Here is an 18,744-nt window from a genome sequence, read left to right as displayed (position 1 = left end):
TCATATTTCTCAGTTTTGCCCTAGTGGTGTTTAACACTTTATGAAAGAACGAGGCATTAATTTGAGTTTCGGTGTACAGGATCAAATGCTTTGGCAATTAAAACTCTGGCTGAGAGGCGGGCTCATTTACTTAACAGGTGCCTTGACAGAATTGACTCTGCTATACTGATTCTTGTGATGGCTGAGGCCTCCTGTGCTGGGAAGAACTGCCTGCCCATCGAGCCACAGCTGTTAAGACATATTCATAAGACTGTGAATGACCCATGAAAAGAAATGTGTTAGTTCAAATACAACTTTAAACATGAAAAGTGAAAACGCTTTCTTAAAGCATTAGTGTAGAAGAGCTACTTATTGTCAGTGTATATAAGACTTTTCTTCCAATCACCAAGATTTTCCTGTGGAACAGAAGAAGGACACGTGTATGCACTCCACAGAAAACCCTGCTCAGGCTTTGGTGGGATGAGATTCCAGTCTCTCTATTAGCCGTAGTCAGGAAGCTAAATTGAATAAATTTGATGCCTTTCAACTTCTTTTTCCCTGTCCACCATCTGGGAAATAAGAATTTAAGTGCAACAATTACAAAGCCATATAAATGAATTTAAAAATTTTAATACTGAAAATAAATTTATCAGCCAGAGATTCAGTTTCTCTTTAACTGAAAATTCATCACATTCAACATCTAATTTTGTGGTTTGGGTGGATCTTTTTGTTTGTTGGCTGGTTTGGTGTGAGTTTTTTGTTGTTTTTGTTTTGTTTTGCTTTGTTTTAGAGCCATGTTAATATAGTTCAGATTGGCCTTGAACTCAAGACCAGGCTGGCTTTACACTTAAGAACCTTCTGCCTTAGCTTCCCAAGCAACTGGGGTTATAAGCATGTACTGTCACACCTGGCTAACTGAAAGGTTTTTATATTTGTCCTTTATCAGATTGAGGCTATTTTCATACAGTCCTAATTTGGTAAAGGGAAGTTTTTGTTTGTTTATTTGGCTTTGTTTTTGGTTTGTTTTGCTATGTTTTTGTTTGTTTTATGAAGACATGAATTTACTGAATATTATTAAAATAATTATATTATTTTCCCCTAGTCTGGTAGTATAGCAAATTACATTGACTATTTTTTTAATTGAACCAACGCTGTCATTTTGCCATTCCTATAGTAAACCTTACTTTTCATCCTTATTTTCCTTTTGCTATAGTCTTAGATTAGATTTACTAAGAATTTGTTGAAGATTTGTGTCTGTGTTTGTGATATTGATGTTTATTTTCTTTAGATATAATGTTATCTATGTGTTTCTTTCTTTTACATTTTTTTTTATTTGAGATAAGCTTGAACTGATATATCTGTCTTCTAGAATTTGCCAGTGAAACACATAGGCTTCAAATGTCTTTATTGTTGGAAACTGTAGTTTCAATTTATTAAATACCTATGAAACTACATGATTTATTTAATTTTTTGTTTTTAGTAATGTTAGGTGTTGAGGACAAATTAAATAATGACGATTAGATGCACAACGGATCTTATATGAAAGAGGTTTATTAGATGGAGATGAAGAGAGAGAGAGAAGGGAGAGCAGGACATGGGACATGATGGGGGGCAAAGAGAGAGGGAGGTGCCCCGACAGAGAAAGGGGAGAGGGCCAAAAGGCAAGAGGCCAGAGCAAGAGAGACCAGGAGAGGGACCACATGGCAGGATGGACCTTTTAAGGAGGAAGGTAACCACGCCTTCCAGGTGTGGCCACCTGGCTGGCAATACAATGACATCATAGGTTGCTAGGCAACCCAGAAGTAGGTTTGGTTCCAAAATACTAACATTAGGTAGTTTGTGTCTTTTAAGGATTGGGCTATTTGATCTAAATTGTTGTGTTTAGGAGTATACAGTTATGTGTAGTATTCCCTTATTCTTTTAATCTCTGTGGAATTGTCTTGGTAGCCCCTCTTTATTCCTAACATTGGTAATTTTTGTCTTCTGTTTTTATGGGAAGTCTGGCTGGAGGAGTATCAATTTTAATAATTTATTTTAAAATAAATATCTTTTATTTTATTGATTTTTCTCTATTGTTTTTGCTTTTATCTCTCATAGGTATTACTTAAACTTTGAGAGTAAAATTGAATGTAACTAATAACTGAACCAAGACAAAAGGCTCAGGACTCCCAATACAAAATTCTCAGCACAAAGTATATTTATTTGCCCCTAGAGGGACAAAGGGTAGGAAATAAGAGACAAAGACAGGAGGAGATAGAGGACTAGGGAGAAGGGGAAGGGAACAGGGAGAGGGGAAAGGGATATTTGTTCCTGGGGGACAAAGACTGCCTCTGGATAGAGAGCAGACAGACGGAGCACATAGGCAAACGGCAGTATATAAAGGTACAAGGGGAAACCTCGTGTTGGGATGAAGTGTGGATTTTGACTGAACGGGTTAATTAGGGCAGCTACAGAGGAACTTGGTAGTCAGCCTCGGGAGGAGGAAGCAGCCAAATAAGGGAGTAGACCTTGGCAGCTAGCTTCAGGAATGTAACCTAAGGGTTTGCAGTAAAGCACAGGAAATGGGGGAGAAGGGTAAGGACTGCCAGAGCCGTATTTACCTTTCCGAGGCTGGCTAGAGTCCCGTTGACCAGCAAACTCTCAACTTACTCTGACAGTTACTTGAAAATATGAAACACCTGTATCAGAGACCAACGACTTGTTTCGCGGAGACATAGCACTTGATTTAAAAATCAATGTAAGGAGAAGTTTCCTTGGTAAGGGTGAGGACACAACACCCACTGTGGTTATAAGGACAGTGTAGTTGGGGATTATGCTGGGTTAGTAAAGTGGTTGTTAGCTCTCCTCCAAGATCTGTGACTTCACTAGCCCTGAAGAGCTGTTGGTTACTGCTGACGTATGTATGCATTCTTAGGGTCATTGTGCCTTGCTAGTCATACTGTGGTGCACAGGCCTAGGTGGACTATTGGTTTCTTCTCTCCTTTGGAAGCTTACATCGTGCCTTCTGGTATAATGAACATTAGTCCTCAGGGATGAGGCTTTCAGGTCAGTCTGACTCAGGGGTTTCTGGGCCCTATGTCTGAAGTGTGTGTGGTGTCTTCAGCAATAGGAACTTCCTTCCACCTCTAGGGGTCAACAGCAGCAATGTAGTGAGAATTCTGAAGTTTTGGTTTCTTTAGAAAACAACAACAACACAGAATGTGTGTTTGTTTCAATGCCAGATGTGGATGCAGTTTCACAGCAGCTGACTATGATTTGCCTCATGCTCTAGCAAGGAGTGATTTTGCCAGCTGCAGATAGTTTCTGTGGTTGTGTAATTCGGAATTCTGGGAACTTTTCAAAGGCTATATAAATGCTAGATCCCCAATAGGTAGGGTGAGTGGTTGTTGGTCATTCGGGGGGTGGGTTGTGTTTTGTTAGTGGTGCTCAAGGAATAATCAAAAGGAAAGAAATTAGATTCAGAGCTCTCCATCTCTTCCCACTACCATTCCTTCTCTCTAGTGATAGGTAATAAAACAGGGCAGGTGAGCAAAGGGTGTGAAAAGAAACTACAAAGTAGCAAATACTGGCTACACAATAGCTTTGTCTTGAGATGAGTAATGTTTGAGAATCTCTTGGACAGCCCTGGCCAACAGCACACAAAAGGACTTTTGGTGCCTAGTGCTGTGTTTGTTATTAAAGGGTCATGGCTCTTAGAGGGCACATTGTCAGATCAAACGGTAGAGGTAGAGAGTTAATAGTATAACCTTATGACTTTTTCAGACATCTTTACTGTTATTGTTACCCTCCCTCTGTATTTATTTTCCTCCTTGAGCTCACTGTCTATTGCTTGCTCAACCCCCACCTTCCCCAAAGCCAGGTGAACTTTTCTCTGCAACGGATTCAGACCATTACAGAAAACCACCACTAACCAAAATGTAGAGTTGTGGAGCACAGTCCCAACTGATACATTTACAATAGGACTCCCACACCTAAGCCTCTGGGATCATTGCGAAAGATAGGGCGGAAAGACTGCAAAAGCTAGAGGTTTTCTGTGAGAGTTTGCCTTCTAGAAATGTCAGAAGCTGCATCCACATCTCAGCAACATGAGCCTGAACATGAGCTGAGCAGGGCCAGCAACAACGGAGAAGTTAACCTGGATGGGGAAACCCCTGAGGCTTCGACTCTACAAGCAGAACCGCAGGCAACTAAGGAGTGCTGAGAGTGAGAGAAATGGTCTTTCCCAGGGAAGAGCACACTAGTTGGTTATCCAGTACCAAATGGTCTGCCATGAACACATACATGTAAGTAACGTACAGACTTAGCAGGTTGTACTTAGCTATTTAGGAATATGTATGTATCTGCATGTACACATATGGATGTAATGACAATTGACGAAAATAGAGGCCATAAATTTGAAAGAGCAAGGAGTGGTGTATGGGAGGGTTTAGAAGGATAAAAAGGAAGGGAGAAATCATGCAATTATATTGAAATCTCTAAGAAATAATGCATTAAAAGAAAAAAACAAATAGTAGAAAATGACAACACTGTTTACCTTCCAGGCATTCTCTCCCTCAGCATACATAAGGCTATAATGAATAAGCCCTACAAGCTTCGGTTCAAGACATGCTTTAAAGCTTCATTCTGGTTCAGAAGTGAACTGCTTCTTTCCCCATACTCTGAACTACAGGCAAGTGCCTAATCCTCTCATAAATGTTGGCTAGGTAAAGTTTTCCTATTGTATTTGATGATGTTTTGATTTCTTAGCATTGATTTTCAGATGTAGATTTTCTGCTTTAATGTTTCTCCTTTGTCTTTGGGTTTCTCCATATGCCTTTAATCGGAGCACCTGGGAGGTATTGGGGGCTGGAGGATCAGGTCTTTAAATCCTCCTCAGCTACATGGTGATTTTTGGCCATCTGGGCTACAGGAGACACACACCTACTCCGCCTCCCCAGCTCAACAAAACAAAATTTTCATTTTGTTTATAGTAGTTTCTATTTCTTATTTGATAACTTCTTTTTTTTTCTACTCAATTCAGAAATGCCTACCTTTACTGCATGGATTGTGGCTATAATTGCTGACTTAGAGTTTCTATATATATTTTTTCAGTAATTAGATTAGAAACTGCAAGCTTATGAGTCAAATCCAATGTGCTATCTGTTTTTGAAAAGCTTGTAAAAAAGAAATTTCCCCCACAGTTAAAATAGTTGGAGGCGGGGCAAGATGGTGGCGCCAGGAGGACTCTCATTCTGACCAGCACAGCAGGATCAGCACAGTGACCAGGAATCAGAACTCTCAGCCATAAAACACAGTGATTGTGTTTCCCAGGTGAGAGGATACCCCACGTTGGGGGATTCAATCAGCTTTTAACTCACCCGGCTAAACCTCGGAAGAGATCCCGGTTCCGCCAGAAGCTTGGCTGCCGGCCGCCAGCCCCAGCCCCAGCCCAGAGCCACAAGCCAGTGTCTCTGGTCATGGTCCCAGACTGAACCGTGCGCACCATACTATCAGAGACTGGAATTTTCAGTCGAGAGATAACCCCACGGTGCAGGAAACGATTGGGACCAACCTTAGGTCACCCAGACATCCCCTGGAAAAGACTCGGATTTCACGGGCGCCCCAGGAGCCAGCCCAGAGCCAGAGCCGGGGACCCAGGCTCCAGCACAGAGCCCTGCCTGCTTCCCTGATTCACCGCCTGAGATAGAACTGTGGGCACCAGGGCACCAGCGAATGAATTTCACTGTCCGGTGCAAACACACAGGAGGGAAATGGCTGGTCTGATCTCAGAGCACTCAGCCGACACCCCCACCCTGAAAAGGTCTCAGGAAAATTACTCTGTTTAGGCAGACGCCCAGGCTCCCAAAGGCCGGAAAGGCAGACACAGGCAGTTTCTGCGCGCCAGACAGCTGGTGGAGACTGAGCAGTGTGCACCAGGGCAAAAAAGAGACTGGGAGTTCCTGTCTCCAGAGAATCCACAGGGAAGGAAGGAAACTGTACTGACTTAAATCACCCAGTCCTTCCCTGGAAAAAGTCTAGCAGACCAGCAGGGCCGAGCCGCCATCACTCAGCTGTGCTCCAGACACAGGCACAAACAGTTGCTGCGCGCCAGATGTCCAACTGGGTCATAGCAGCTGATCATTAAATTTATAGCAAGAAACCCAGAAACAGGGCAGCTGTCTTCAGGACTTCCCTGGGTGAGAGGAGAATCCTCTCAACTAACAAAGACCACAGTTACCACTCAGGTCTCTATCCCTGAGGTGAGCAGCAGCAACTCCTGAAAAAATGCCAGCCATCCAGGGACTATACCCAAAAAGCTGAGAATGCTTCCTTCAGGAAAAACAGCTTTCTGCAAAGGGGATTCTTTCCACCACAGGATCCCCAGGAACCACCAGAAAATATCCCCAAACACCAAATACAGCACAATGGGTAGAGGCCAGGGTAAGAGTTCAAGCAACAAAAGACAGAGCAATATGGCATCTCCAGAACCCAGTTACCCAGGGGCAAGTAGCCCTGGACACCCCAGCATAACTGAAATCCAAGAAGATGACCTAACAACTATGCTCATGAAGATGATAACAGAGGAAACAAATAAGATATGTAAAGACATAGAGGAAGATAAACTCAAACAGAATATTGCCATCCGTAAAGAAATAGAGGAAGCTGCAGTCAAACAGTTTATGGCCTTTAGAAAGGAAATGCTTAAAGCATTGAATGAAATAAAAGAAACAGAGTTGAAGGAACTAAAAGAAAAACAGGAAAGTACAATCAGACAGGTGAAGGAAGTAAACAAAACGACTCAAGACCTGAAGATAGAACTGGAAAAATTAAAGAAAACACAAATGGAGGAAATAATGGAGAGGAAGAATCTAGGGAAGAAAACAGGAACTACAGAGGTAAGCATAATCAACAGACTGCAAGAGATGGAAGAAAGAATCTCAGGTGTAGAAGATACAATGGAAGAAATCGATGTATCTGTCAAAGAAAATGTTAAATCCAAAAAATTCCTGACACAGACCATCCAAGAAATCCAAGACAATATGAAAAGACAAAACCTAAGACTAATAGGTATAGAGGAAAAAGAAGACTTCCTTCTCCAAGGCCCAGAAAATATTTTCAACAAAATCATTAAAGAAAATTTCCCCAAGTTAAAGGAGAGGCCAATAAGAATACATGAGGCCTACAGAACACCCAACAAATTTGACCAGAAAAGAAAATCCTCCCCGCCACATAATAACCAAAACAGTAAGTATACAGAACAAAGAAAAAATACTAAAAGCCGCAAGGGAAAAAGGCCAAGTAATATATAATAGAAAACCCATTAGAATCACACCTGACTTTTCAACAGAGACTATGAAAGCCAGAAGGGCCTGGACAGATATCATGCAGACCCTAAGAGAACACAGATGTCAGCCCAGGCTATTATACCCTGCAAAGCTCTCAGTCCTCATAGACGGAGAAAACAAGATATTCAATGACAAAAACAAATTTCAACAATACCTACACACAAATCCAGCATTACAGAAGACACTGGAAGGGAAATACAACCCCCAAAAATTAGCTTCTTTCAAGAAAACACAGGAAATAATTAACCTTACTACAGTAAAACAAAAAGCAACCAAGCACACAACCTGATGACAACAGCCAACATCAAAATCAAAGGATCTAACAGCCACTGGTAATTAATCTCTCTCAACATCAATGGACTCAACTCTCCAATAAAAAGTCACAGATTAACAGAATGGATATGTAAACAAAACCCAGCAATCTGTTGCATACAAGAAACACACCTAAGGCACAAAGATAGACATTACCTGAGGGTAAAGGGTTGGAAGACGACTTTCCAAGCAAACGGACCCAAGAAGCAAGCAGGAGTAGCCATTCTAATATTTGATAAAATAGACTTTCAACCAAAATTAATTAAAAGAGATGGGGAAGGACACTTCATACTCCTCAAAGGAAAATTCCACCAGGAAGACATCACAATCCTGAACATCTATGCCCCAAATACAAGAGCACTCACATTTGTTAGAGAAACATTGATAAAATTTAAACCACATATATACATCCCCACACATTAATAATGGGAGACTTCAACACCCCACTCTCAACAAAGGACAGCTCAACAAAACAGAAATTAAAAAAACAATGTCTCCGACAGAGGTCATGAATCAAATGGACCTAACAGACATTTACAGAACTTTACACCCAAACACAAAAGAATTTACCTTCTTCTCAGCACCTCATGGAACCTATTTCTCCAAAATAGACCATATAGTTGGTCACAAAGCAAGCCTCAACAGATACAAGAAGATTGAAATAATCCCTTGTATCTTGTCTGATCACCATGGAATAAAGCTGGACCTCAACAACAACAGAAATAGCAAAAAGCCTACACACACATGGAAACTGAACAACTTGTTACTAAATGACAGCTGGGTCAGGGAAGAAATAAAGAAAGAAATTAAAGACTTCCTAGAAATCAATGAAAATGAAGACACAACATACCCAAACTTGTGGGACACAATGAAAGCAGTGCTAAGAGGAAAGTTCATAGCACTAAGTGCCTTCAAGAAGAAATTCGAGACAGCTCATTCAAGCAACTTAATGGCTCACTTAAAAACCCTAGAAAAAGAAGAAGCAGACACACCAAGAAGGAGTAGATGGCTGGAAATAATCAAACTCAGGGCTGAAATCAATCAATTGGAAACAAATAAAACAATTCAAAGAATCAATGAAACCAAGAGCTGGTTCTTTGAGAAAATCAACAAGATCGACAAACCCTTAGCCAAGCTAACTAAAAGGCAGAGAGACACCACCCAAATCAACAAAATCAGAAATGAAAGGGGGATATAACTACAGACACTGAGGAAATCCAAACAATCATTAGGACTTACTTCAAAACTCTATATGCCACAAAATTTGAAAATCTAAATGAAATGGACAATTTCCTTGATCGATTTGTCTTACCAAAGCTGAATCAGGACCAGGTAAATCAACTAAATAGTCCTATATCCCCCAAAGAAATAGAAGTGGTCATCAAAAGTCTCCCATCCAAAAAAGCCCAGGACCAGATGGCCTCAGCGCAGAATTCTACCAGACCTTCAAAGAAGAGCTAACACCAATTCTCTTTAAACTATTCCACAAAATAGAAACAGAAGGAACATTTACAAACTCATTCTATGAGCCACAGTCACCTTGGTACCTAAACCTCACAAAGACTCAACAAAGAAAGAGAATTTCAGGCCAATCTCCCTTATGAACATTGATACAAAAATATTTAACAAAATACTTGCAAACCGAATCCAAGAACACAACAAAGATATTATCCACTATGACCAAGTAGGCTTCATCCCAGGTATGCAGGGGTGGTTTAATATACAGAAATCCATCAATGTGATCCACCATATTAACAAACTGAAAGAAAAAAAACCACATGATAATCTCCCTAGATGCTGAAAAAGCATTTGACAAAATCCAACATCCATTCATGTTTAAAGTATTGGAGAGATCAGGGATACAAGGCTCATATCTAAACATAGTAAAGGCGATATACAGCAAGCCTATAGCCAACATCAAACTAAACGGAGAGAAACTTGAAGCAATCCCACTAAAATCAGGGACAAGACAAGGCTGCCCACTCTCTTCAACATAGTGCTGGAAGTCCTTGCTAGAGCAATAAGACAGTTGAAGGAGATCAAGGGGATACAGATTGGAAAAGAAGAATTTAAAGTATGACTATTTGAAGATGATATGATAGTATACATGAGTGACCCCAAAAACTCTACCAGGGAACTCCTACAACTGAGAACCACCTTCAGCAAAGTAGCCAATACAAAATTAACTCAAAAAAATCAGTAGCGCTCCTGTATACAAAAGACAAAAGGGCTGAGAAAGGAATTAGGGAAACAACACCCTTCATAATAGCCACAAATGACATAAAGTACCTTGGTGTAACCATAACCAAGCAAGTCAAAGACTTGTATGAAAAAATTTTAAGTCTCTGAAGAAAGAATTAGAAGAAGATATCAGAAGATGGAAAGATCTCCCATGCTCATGGCTTGGCAGGATTAACATAGTAAAAATGGCCATCCTGCCAAAAGCAATGTACAGATTCAATGCAATTCCCATCAAATTACAACACAATTCTTTACAGACCTTGAAAGAAAAATTCTCAACTTCATATGGAATAACAAGAAACCCAGAATTGCTAAAACAATCCTCTACAATAAAAGATCTTCTGGAGGTATCTCCATCCCTGATCTTAAACTGTACTACAGAGCAACAGTAATAAAAACTGCATGGTACTGGCACAGAAACAGAATTGTGGATCAGTGGAACCAAACAGAAGACCCAGAAATAAACCCACACACTTATGGATACCTGATTTTTGACAAAGATGCCAAAACCATACAATGGAAAAAAGACAGCATCTTCAACAAATGGTGCTGGTCTAACTGGATATCTACATGTAGAAAAATGCAAATAGATCCATACTTACCACCCTACACAAAACTAAAGTCCAAGTGGATCAAAGACCTCAACATAAAACCAGACACATTAAATCGGTTAGAAGAAAAAGTGGGGAAGGCCCTAGAACTCATTGGTACAGAAGAGAATTTCCTGAACAGAACACCAACAGCACAGGCTCTGAGAGCAACAATCAATAAATGGGACCTCCTGAAACTGAAAAGCTTCTGTAAAGCAAAGGATACTGTCATCAAAACAAAGCAACTGCTTACAGATTGGGAAAAAATCTTCACCAACCCTTTATCTGACAGAGGACTCATATCCAGTATATATAAAGAACTAAAGAAGCTGAAAAGCAGCAAACTTAAAAAATGGGGAACAGAGCTAAGCAGAGAACTGTCTGTAGAGGAATATCGAATGGCAGAGAAGCATTTAAAGAAATGCTCAACCTCATTAGCCATTAGGGAAATGCAAATCTAAACAACCCTGAGATTTCACCTTACACCCATGAGAATGGCCAAAATCAAAAATTTAAGTGACAGCACATGCTGGAGAGGTTGTGGAAAAAGGGGACCCCTTCTCCACTGCTGGTGGGAATGTAAACTTGTACAACCACTCTGGAAATCAATCTGGGGCTTTCTCAGACAACTAGGCATAGCGCTTCCTCAAGATCCAGCCATACCGCTCCTAGGCATATATCCAAAAGAGGCTCAAGTACACAATAAGGACATTTGCTCAACCATGTTTGTAGCAGCTTTATTTGTAATAGCCAGAAGCGGGAAACAGCCCAGATGCCCCTCAACTGAAGAATGGATGCAGAAATTGTGGTACATCTATTCAATGGAGTATTACTCAGGAATGAAAAATAAGGAAATCATGAAATTTGAAGGTAAATGGTGGGACCTGGAAAGGATCATCCTGAGTGAGTTGTCCCAGAAGCAAAAAGACACACACGGTATATACTCACTCATATAAACATACAACATAGGATAAACCCACTACAATCGGTACATCTAAACAAACTAAGCAAAAGAGAGGACCCTAACTAAAATGCTCAATCCCCATCCTGAAAGGCAAAGAGGATGGACATCAGAAGAAGAAGAAAACAGGAAACAACCTAGGAAACTGCCACAGAGGGCCTCTGAAAGCCTCTGCCCTGCAGACTATCAAAGCAGATGCTGAGCCTGATGGCCAACTGTCGGGCAGAGTGAATGGAATTTTATGTAAGAAGTGGAAAATAGCAAAAGCTGGAGAGGACAGGAACTCCACAAGGAGAGCAACAGAACAAGAAAATTTGAACACAGGTAACTTCCCAGAGACTCATACTCCAACCAAGGACTATTCGTGGAGATAACCTAGAACCCCTGCACAGATGTAGCCCATGGCAGTTCAGTGTCCAAGTGGGTTCCATAGTAATGGGAAGAGGGACTGCCTCTGACACAATCTGATTGGCCTGCTCTTTGATCCCCTCCCCCTGAGGGGGGAGCAGCCTTACCAGGCCACAGAAGAAGACAATGCAGACATTCCTGATGTGATCTGATAGACTAAGATCAGAAGGAAGGAGAGGAGGACCTCCCCTATCAGTGGACTTGGGGAGGAGCATGCATGCAGAAAGGGGAGGAAGGGTGGAATCGGGAGGGGTGGAGGGAGGGGCTTATGGGGGGATACAAAATGAATAAAGTGTAATTAATAATAATAAAAAAATAGTTGGAGAAAAGGTCTAGTATTTTGTGATGCATGAAATTTAGAATTTTGTTTCCACAAGTGGAGTTTTATTAAAATATAGCCATGAATGTTTATTTAACATGTAACCTATGACATTTTTCAACTACAGTAGCAGCTAAGTCATTGTGGCAGAGAACATATGTCCTACATACCCTTAAATATTCCTTCCGTTTGGCTGTGTACAGCAAAGCCTTCCTCTACATCTGGATTATCGCAAAGTTTGCATCTTTTGGATGCCTTTTGTCTTAAGAATTGACCACATTTTTCTGGTGGTTTGTATGTTGACTAATTTTGGATTCATTTAGGACATTTTGCATATTATTTGATGGGACTTTGGAAACTTTTAAAGTTGTTTCAGAAATGCAGGGCAAGTTTGCTTTGATAATAAACCAGAAGTAGGTTCACACCTCACGCTGTACCTCAGATTCTGTGAGAAGATTCCAGTGTTTCCCTAGTCAACAAGCCTTGCTGTGCTGCTTTGCATTTACCAGGCTCAGAAGCTAACCTGGGACTGGGTTAGGGGATGTACCTGGGAGTACCAAGTGGCAACTCAGCAGGCCCTGGAGTCACCTAGGGGATAAAACTCTGGACACATCTGTGAGAATGGTTACTTAGCTTCTGGAATTCCTTTGGGAATTATCTAGATTAAGTTAATTGAAGTAATTCCATGGGTCAGGATCCTGGACTGAAGAAAAAGAAGAAAGTGAGCTGAGCATGGGCATTGAAGGTACTCTGCTGATTGAGCACCAGCTCCCTCTGGTGCCTGCCGCCATGGCTTTCCCAACACAGTAGACTGTACCCTAAGATGGGTACCAGAAATTTTATCACAGCAACAAAAAGTAACTAAACCTGGAAGCTCCTCCCCCTCGTTTCTTAATGTTTCTTACACTCTCTATAACACCACCCCCTTCTTCCCAGCTCTCTGCTGTAAAGATCCATTTTCTGATCACCCTTTCTCTGCGTCACAGGAAACATTTTATGACCATTGTCATACAGGCTCTCCAGGCTTGCTTTTGACCAGTGGAAAGCACAGAGAGGAGAATGGAGGACAGTGTGGAATTTGCTTTCTCTCACACCTTGGTTTGGGTTACAGCCAGGATCCTTTGCCTTCTCTTCTGGAGCCAACATCTCCCTCTCCCACAGACATCCTCACAGCAGACTCAGACACATTACTCCTCCTCTTGACTCTTCAAGTTGAGAGGAAAAGAGCTCCCCATTTTCCTCTGAAAACACTTATTCTTTGACATCAGTGGCTTCATTACCTTCTTTTTACCTTCTCCCTGATATTCCCCCTTGAGTATACAGTAGATTTTTGGTCCTTAAAACCTACTTGATTGAGCCATAATATGTCTTGTATTTGGCTATATAAATGAAGAAGAAGATTAACAAAATAAAGTATGACAAACCCACAAAAGGGTAGGACTGCTGCACACCTACTTCAGAGTAGTGGTTCTGTCTGAGAAAGAGAAAACAAGAACCAGCTGGTAACTAAGAAAGACTCTCAATTCTGCTGCCATCCAGCATAACTAAGGGTTGAGAATGGAGTGCTGGAAGAATGTTATCAATAACGAACAAAGTCAGACACTCTGAGTGATCTCGTGTACCCCAATCATGAGCTGTTTTCTTTGAGTTTTGGAAGGAAAAATCTGCAGGTCTCAAAGGGGAAACACCAGAGCTGTTGAATCTTGATTTTATGAAGTTCAGTAGGCGCCCTGACCCTGCAAATCTAATAGAAAACATAAATGAGCAAACAATCCTCTTGATTCATGTCTGGTTTCATTATTGGGTGTTTGTGCTCCCTGCCCTTTTAGTCTAGCTTTTATCACTGTATATGGGAGCTTTCCTGGGGCCTCGACTAGAGAGTCCTTTTGAGGAAATGCATTTCTAGTTGTCCTTGGTGTGCTTTAAAAAAAAAAGTTGTTTTTATTTTTTTCACTTTACATCCTGATTGCAGCCCCCACTCCTCTCCTCCCAGCTCCCTCACACACTGTCCCCCATTTTTTTCCTCTCCTCCTCAGAGAAGAGAGAGGTCCCCCATGGGTACCAACCTGCCTGGCATATTAAGTCACTGCAGGACTAGGCATAGTCTCTCCCACTGAGGCCATACAAGGCAGCTCAGTTAGGGGAATGACATCCAAAGGCAGGTGTCAGAGTCAGAGGGGGCTCCCACTCCAATTATTGGGGGACCTACAAGGAGGCCAAGCTGCGCATCTGCTACATATGTACAAGGGCCTATGCCTAGCCCATGCATGCTCTTTGGTTGGTGGTTCAGTCTCTGTGAGCCCCCATGGACCCAGGTTAGCTGACTCTGTAGGTTGTCTTGTGGATTACTTAACCCCTCCGGCTCCCTCAATCATTCCCCCAACTCTGCATCTGTTTCCATCAGCATCTGGGTGAAGCCTTTCAGAGGAGTTCCTCAGTGTTCTTTTTAACCAAGCAAGAAGAAAGTAAGTCTTGGAGAGAGAATTTAACTTGTGCTTTGAGGATATTTTTAAATATATGAAGTAGCTTCAAGCTTGTTGCTTGTATCTACACTGTTTAATTTGACTCACATATACATACATATCTAATTATGCATATCCTGGACTCAATCTGTAGACCAGGGTGGCCTCACTTGAATTTACAGAGATCTGCCTGCCTCTGACTCCCTGAGTGCTGGGCCATGCACTGCCACACTAGCTGAGACTAACATTTAACTTCAAAAACACAAGCTCTAAAACACATATGGTGCTAGTTAGGGCTCATATATATCAGTCATAAAAATATTGATGTCTGTCCTCTGTAGTTTTGAAAGATTAAGAAAAGAAGTAAAATGTACTGTGTTTGGGGGTTGAATGAAAAACCTATTCTAGATAGGGAGGATCTGAAAGGAGTTGGGAGAGGGAAAAGAATATTATCAAAATATATTAAATGAAAGATATTTAAAAAAAATACCATGCATAATATGTAGGGCATAGAAATGAGTGTGAAACTGATATACATGACCAAGAAAAGGGAAAACAGCTTTAGTTTCAGTGTGGTTACACAAAAACAAAATCAGAGAACAACAAAGAAAATCCCCTACTACTCCCCTGATACGGCTTGGATTCCATTTCCAGGCTTCTGGAGGAAGCGTTTTAAGAAACACTGTACTTACTAGTGGGGTGTGTGGCATGGGCCTTTAAGCCTTTAATTCCAGGCAGATCTCTGTGAGTTCAAGACCAGTCAGGTTTACATGGTTAGACCCTGGAAGGGGGTGGGAGGGAAAGGGAGAGAAAGACAGAGAGAGAGAGAGAGAGAGAGAGAGAGAGAGAGAGAGAGAGGATCACATAGGAGTTGGCACTTTAAACTTTATAGACCTCTTCTGAATTTACGTACTTTACAACTTTATTACACTCTTGTGGATTCACAGCCACATGGTTTTCATGAGATGGATCCCATGCCTGCCTGCCTGTAGGGATGGATTCTGATTGATGTCTGTCAAGAAATCAATAAATTCCAATCTCCTGTTCTTGAACTAATTGGTTCAGAAATATGCTGTTAGTTAGATTTCTGTTGCTATGACCTAATACCCTAGAAAAACAACTTGGAAGGAGAGGTTTTGGGGTAAAATTTCTTGTGGTGTAGTGCTGGTGAAACAGAATAGCTTGTCATGGAGCTTATGCTGGCATAGGTTACGACCATGGAAAACAGGAAGAAGAGGGGAGCTGAGGTAAACTCATTTCCATGCCCCAGAGAGCAGCCCTCACCCTGCTCCATGACTTATTCATTACTGTATTAGTTAGGCTTTAATTTTCTAAACAAAACAAACCTAACAAGCAACTCGAGAAAGGCAGGCTTCATATTGGTTCATGGTCCTGTAACTAACTGACCCCATTGTTACTGAGTCTATAGTATGACAGAATGTTACGGTAGAAGGGGAAGCAGGGAGACTGGAAGGGGTCAGGGAAAGATATAGCCCCCAATAACCAACTCTGAGTGACCTGTTTCATACTACTAGGCCCCGCCTCCTGACATTTCCCAACAATGCCACGAAGTTATGACTCCACTAGTGGATTCACACATGAACTTTCTTGGCCAGAACTTTGTCATTCAATCACCTCTCTCTGGATCTTGCCATGAACCAGGCCTTTAAGACACGAACCATCGGAGTCATTTTACAACTAAAGGATAAGGTACACATACCCTCGTCAGAACCCAAGAAGACCTTGGAGGCACCTCAAGAAAAAAGTTCACTTCCTTATTTCTTTGTATTTAAGGACATTGGATACGAGGAAGATGGGATTGCTTTAGTCTTCTTGCTTGCCTGATGATGAAGCCCAAGGGCTAAAGTCAGGTGTGCCCGACGTAGGTTTCAGTTATGGGAAAGCACCCCTGCCCCTGCTAAATCTCCATTGATACCACAAGTAAGACAGAGGCAAACGGTGAACTGTGACTCTCAACAAATAGTCTTAGAGCTCCTGGTGCCAAACAAGACTGTCAGTTTCAGTTAGGTAAGCATTGTTCTGTCTTATAGTAACATAGATGAGAACAGTGGCTTATGTCGCAGACTTTATTCTGTCATGTATAATAAATCCAGAGCTTGGCAGTTTAGGTTTGTACCGTGGTTTTCAAAGGCCACTTTTTGCTTTAATACCCTAGATATGGATTAAGCTCCTCAGGTACATTACACAGCTCAGGTATGATTACTTGCCTATTTTTGAAGCAGAGGGGTTTGAAGAGGAAAGGAAAACGGAAGAATTCCTTTGTAGCTCAGTCCACATCTTGAAACCACTCTTCCCGGAAGAGTCTTTGCACTTAACAAATCATTGGCAGGATTTTTAATACGAGGCTTTCAAAGATAGATCAGTTGGTGAACATCAGTTGGTGACTCCAGTGCTGGGTTGGGGACCGAAACAAGTGGATCCCTGGAACCCACGGGTCAGCCAGTCTGGCTTGTCAATGAGCTCCAAGTTCAGTGAGAGACTAAAAGTAATGTGGAGAGTGAGAGAGGAAGGGACCTGACATTGACCTTTGATGTCCAAGTTCACACATGTTTATGTGTCCTTGCATGTACAAAGACACACATATAGTACGTATGTAAATAAAATGAAAATTTAATATTATAACTATATCTGGAATCATCTTATAAATGTATTTCTTTCCTGGAGGTGTAGCCACCTGTGGTAGGGAGTCATATATATATTATATTAGAGTCCCTGATGCCTGAGGATGTTATACTACCTGTCTAAAGGGGTTTTGCTGATGTAGACAGGACCAATAACTTTGAAGATGAAAGGGTCACAGCCAAAGAATATAGGTAACCTCTACAAAGTTTGGAAAAGACAAGGAAAGAATAAATAATTCATCATTCCTTAACATCCGTGGAGGACAGGCTCGATGAATCCTCACTTGAATTCTCTGAAACCGACTCCAGACTCTCGACTTCTACAGCTGGAAGATAAATAGCTCTATTGGTTTCTCCTGCAGTATGAGGAAGCAAGCATCCAGGATGGCATATGTTGTCCAGATCTCTTGTTGCTTGCAGACAGCACGTTTCCAAGGCCGTCACCATTATATTCTCCAAATCATAAAAGTAAGCGTACCTAGAAGAGACGTGTCTTAAATTAATGCATTTTCAGTTTAACTCTAGTTGGCTGTGAAGGCCACAGGGCATCATATTATCGGTTCCCAGGGAGGACAATCTTTGGGCAGTGGTAGCAAGTCGTATTAAGATGTAACGATGACAGCTTTAGCTCGCAGTGGGAAAAGGTATTTGAGACTGGATTTTAAAGTGCAGATCAGAGACTTTTAGTTGTGCTAGAAAACTTAGCACTAAAAGCCTGATTGTCTTGAATACAATGGTTGCCAAAGGGATATTTGGACAATCCTAATCATAGTGTAGTTTTCTAATTTTGTAATGTTGACTCTGTGTCTTGGAAATTTTCGTATGTTGAATATCCATGAAAGAAATAATAACTAGATTTCTTCCTTAAAAAAAATGTGGTGTTTGTTCCATGTGATAACTAGGTCATGAAATAAATCTTGTTTATGATAAGCAAACTAAACCAAAACAGCCAAATGCCTAAACTGATAAGTTCTACCATTAGCAGAAACAATTACATGATACTACTTGAAGAAAAACAATATTTTCTTTTAGAAAAGTCAGGGCAAAGTATAATGAAAGAGCCACCAGCCCTCTTCTTAGTTGCTCTGGTTCTGGTTACTGTTGCATCTGAATACTGTGTAAACAAAGCCTTGGCATGGCAACGGTTGTCAGGTAGGGCGCAGCTTCCTAAGGAGTTCATAGAAGAGGCTGCTTTGAATCAGCAAGCGGAGGAACCTTGTGTGGCCTGTAGGAGGAGCATAGACAGCTTGGCTTCACGAGTGTCTATTCAGACACAATAAATAAGGACCAATAAGGAGCTCAGTGAACTCCATCTCTAAATATAGAAGTGAGAGGAATAGACACTCGTGAAGCTGCCACAAGTTGGGGCTACTGGCATCATGTTGTTTTGAAGGGTCTTGAGTTTGATTTTATGTTCTTTACTTAATAGCATGACTCTTTAGCTTATTTTTACATAAAAAGATGAATAAGATTTCAGAAAACAAAATCTTGCCATCTTAATGATG

The sequence above is a fragment of the Meriones unguiculatus genome, chromosome 15, assembly GCF_030254825.1.
Source record: "Meriones unguiculatus strain TT.TT164.6M chromosome 15, Bangor_MerUng_6.1, whole genome shotgun sequence".
Classification (NCBI taxonomy): domain Eukaryota; kingdom Metazoa; phylum Chordata; class Mammalia; order Rodentia; family Muridae; genus Meriones; species Meriones unguiculatus.
The sequence above is the reverse complement of the archived record's forward strand: the minus strand, read 5'-3'. Positions refer to the sequence as shown.